Consider the following 3,812-nt stretch of genomic DNA (forward strand, 5'->3'; position numbering starts at 1 on the left):
TCTTTCTGGGAGCACACTGAAATCTCTGGGTGCCCCACAAACCCTGGTGAGGGTGATGTAGAGGCTGGAGCTGAATTTTTACCAGGAGATTATTTACCCCTGCCTGATTGAGCAGGATGGGATTGGGCTCAGGTATTTTGCTATTTAGAAATTAAAGTGTAATATTTCAACTGTCAGATACATTGGGGATACAGATGCTCCCCGATTTATTATGAGTTACATCCCCAATAAACCCACTGTAAGCTGAAAATATCCTGTTGAACATGCATTTAATATACCTAACCTACTGAACATCAAAGCTGAGCCTAGTCTACCCTAAAAGAGCTCAGACTACTTACATTAGCCTACAGTTGAGCAATTACCTTGTGTTTCATCTCAAGAGTAATTGCCTTCCTCCTCCTCCTTTTCCTCCTTCTTCTCCCCCTTCTCCTCCTCCTCTTCCTCCTCCTTCTTCTTCCCACCAGAAGCAGGAGATACAGATGAGCATTTTGTAGACATGATGGGATGCAAAAACTCCAAACACCATATTTGAAAACTGCTGGCAACACACTACACTGTGGAGTATTGGTCGTTTATCCTCAGGTTAGTGTGGCTGACTGGGAGCTGCAGCTCGTTGCCAGTGCCCAGCAACATGAGAGAAATATCATACCGAGTACTGTTAGCCCCTGAAAAGGTTAAAATTAAAAAATCAAAATACAGTTTCCACTGAATGTGTATTGCTCTCATACCATTGTGAAGTCAAAACTTGTAACTAGAACCATCTTAAGTTGGGACCATCTGTATTTGTAACACATATGTGAACAAATGCATGGATATATTATGTGAATACATTTATCCAGAGAGCTGTTGTTTCTTCTCACAAAGAAAATTAGAGCAAGAATCTATGTCATAATACTATTTTAATTATATACAATTAAACCTTCATTTGGTTATGTTTTCGAAAGCATTATCCATGGTGCTCCCAAAATGATTAGAATAAAAATATTCTAAAACTTTGCTACTTCGTAGTCCTTATTTTTAATTGGAGACCATATTTGTAGCTAATTCCTAGGGTTGTTATAAGGTTAACTGAAATCACATTTAAAGTATCTAATTCAGGACATGGTTCCATAGTGTAGCAGTTAGCACATCTGCTTTACATGAAGAAGGTCCTAGGTTCATGTCCCAGCGGATCCATGGTCCATGGTCTATAGCCATGCCACCCTGAACAAGCCCAATGCCTAATCTTGGAAGCTAAGCAGGGTTGGGCCTGGGTAGTACTTGGATGGGAGACCACCTAGGAAGACCAGGTGCTGTAGACATAAATAATAATAAATACATTTAAAAACTAAAGTATCTAATTCAAAAGACATTTTAATTGGTCAGGAGCAAAAGCTCAAGAATGAGTTTTCTGCCCATATTGGTAAAATCAGTGATATCTGCCTTTATGGTCATAACCCATGAAGCCCAATCCATTTTGCAAAGAGGAACCAATTAAAACTTTTGCTTATATTTATTTAAATTGACACATACATTATTGTTTCTTTCACTGTGTATGTTGATCCCTCTACCCTGATAATAGAAACCACACAAGTTATAACTATTATTTCTTTTGATTATTCTATAATTTTAGATGAATTATAATAGTGATATGAAGGTTTCTCAAGATGTCATTTAAATGATCACCATGGGTCTGGCTGGGACTGTACCCATAAAGTAATGGCATCTGACTCACTTCTATGGAACCTCAGAGAAGGAGAAGGTGTCATAAATCTGCTCATAGTTTTCTCCATGACAACTCAAATCAGTAGCTCTCTTATTAAGAAAGAAAGAAGAGTAGTGATACCAAACTCAGTGTCTTGAACATGGTAGGTCATCATTAGTTTTAATAGATCAGTGTTTGTAATTGCGTCTGTTTCTTTAAAACCAGGGAAAGGAAATGCATCCTCAGTAGTGGACCAGGTTCTCTCAATTTTTGTCTTTCTTCTCTCCTTTCCTCTTTATCTCCCTCGCTGCCTTTCTTACCTCCTCCTTATTTCTCTCTTCTTCTTTTTCTCCTCCTTTGGTGTGAAAGGGGAACCCTTATTTGAGAATTGAAGCACTGAGCCTGAGTCACCTCTATTTTATGCCTTGAGACAGGGTTAGATTTTTAGGCTTTCTTGTCGATTCTGGTTCTGTACATTAAAGTATTGATATGACTGTTAAATATTAAGGCCTTAAGAGATTAAATTTCATTGGAAAAAATCTCTATATTAATCTCTACATTTAAATGTATTTAACAGATATTAAAAGTAATTGGAAACATTTGATAAGGATACAGAAAAATATAATCTACCAGTTATTAGTTGACATTTTAAACCATATTTATTTGCAAATAGGTTTTGTTATTTGATACAACTTGCAAATAAAGAGTCCTTGTAAATTACAATGTTAAAATAAAATTTTATTATATAATGTGTATATATTATATCTGAATATAAATTGTGAAAGTATGTTGTGTTATTGACTCCTTAATACATAATAGTTGGTCTCAGATAATCAAACTGTAGTTTGTTGGATTCTTTCCTATAAGTTTATACTTTCAAGGGTCAGAATATTCATAGCATAGTTACTGCAAAGTGGCAAGTTATCCTGATAATACCATGTTCGAATTCTGCTAACATTCCTTTCATGCAGAGACTCTCATTGAGATTAACATATGTCACAATTCGAGGACCTAAATAGAATTCTATTTAAACCTACTGCTTCTGAAGGAGAAAGTGTTCAGGTGTTTATTTGTAGCACTTCTGGGAGAAATGCCAAACCTCTAGATCATTAGTATTCCTGCAACTTTACATTCACTTCCTAGAAACTGTTCTTCTGGAAAATGTACAATAGTGTTAAAATGCTAGATAATTAGACCAGACATGGTCATATGTGTAATGATTTACTGATAGATTAAAAAAAAGTGGATAAGTAGGTGGACAGTAAACATTTAAAATAAAGGATAAACATGGCTTTTTTTGGTCTTCTCATTCATACATGTATTTTAGGATGATTGTGCTACCACTGTGATTGAAATACCTAGGTTAGTATTAATAACAAGAATAAAAAATCAAATCTGACTACATGCCAGATGTTTTATTTCCATTCCCTGATTTAATCTTCATGGAGTCAAACAATGTAAGTATTATTAGTCCCATTTTAAAATTGCAAAATTTTCATTTTGACAGGTTAAGCAATAAGCCCAAGGTAACTAATAAAATAACTTCCATTATTTATCTTTGTATTCTGTAACAATACTGTAACAAGTTCTGCTTATAATAAATATTAAATAAATATTTATTTAAAAAAGTGGCCATATAATTCCTGGGAAGTAAATGAAGCCCATCCATAACATGGTATAGATGTTATTATCTTGAACTATAAGGCTCATCCAGGAGGATGAGGGAATTGATGTTTCTAATCAGTGTCATTAGAGTGAATGACCATAGGAATAAAATAATCTGGGGTGAATTACATGACTAGAAAAATGAAGAGAGGTGAGGAAAAGAGATGCTTTGATGAAACTGAAGAATGGGTATTTTGGAATATAGAACAAAAAAGATTTGAGGTGCTAAGAAATTTACGGGCTTTGTGTGTGCATTTTCAGATGTATCTGTGGGTATGAAAGTGAGGAGACAAAAATATAATCACACATTTTTTATTTTATATGTGCAATTATATAAATATAATACATAAATATTTTATTTTATATTTTCTCTTCATAAGGTATTTAATTTATATTTAAATGAACTGTGAGCTCATCTAATTCAGGCACTGAATTTTGAAAATTTTCTTTATTTTTGCCAATG

General features: G+C 34.2%; 1 pseudogene; it reads left to right on the top strand.

Moving 5' to 3' along the window:
* The first annotated feature begins 1,185 nt into the window (after positions 1–1,185).
* Positions 1,186–1,301, top strand: LOC112470510 (annotated as a pseudogene).
* The last annotated feature ends 2,511 nt before the right edge of the window (positions 1,302–3,812 follow it).

Source organism: Pteropus alecto, unplaced genomic scaffold, assembly GCF_000325575.1.
Source record: "Pteropus alecto unplaced genomic scaffold, ASM32557v1 scaffold3, whole genome shotgun sequence".
Lineage (NCBI taxonomy): Eukaryota > Metazoa > Chordata > Mammalia > Chiroptera > Pteropodidae > Pteropus > Pteropus alecto.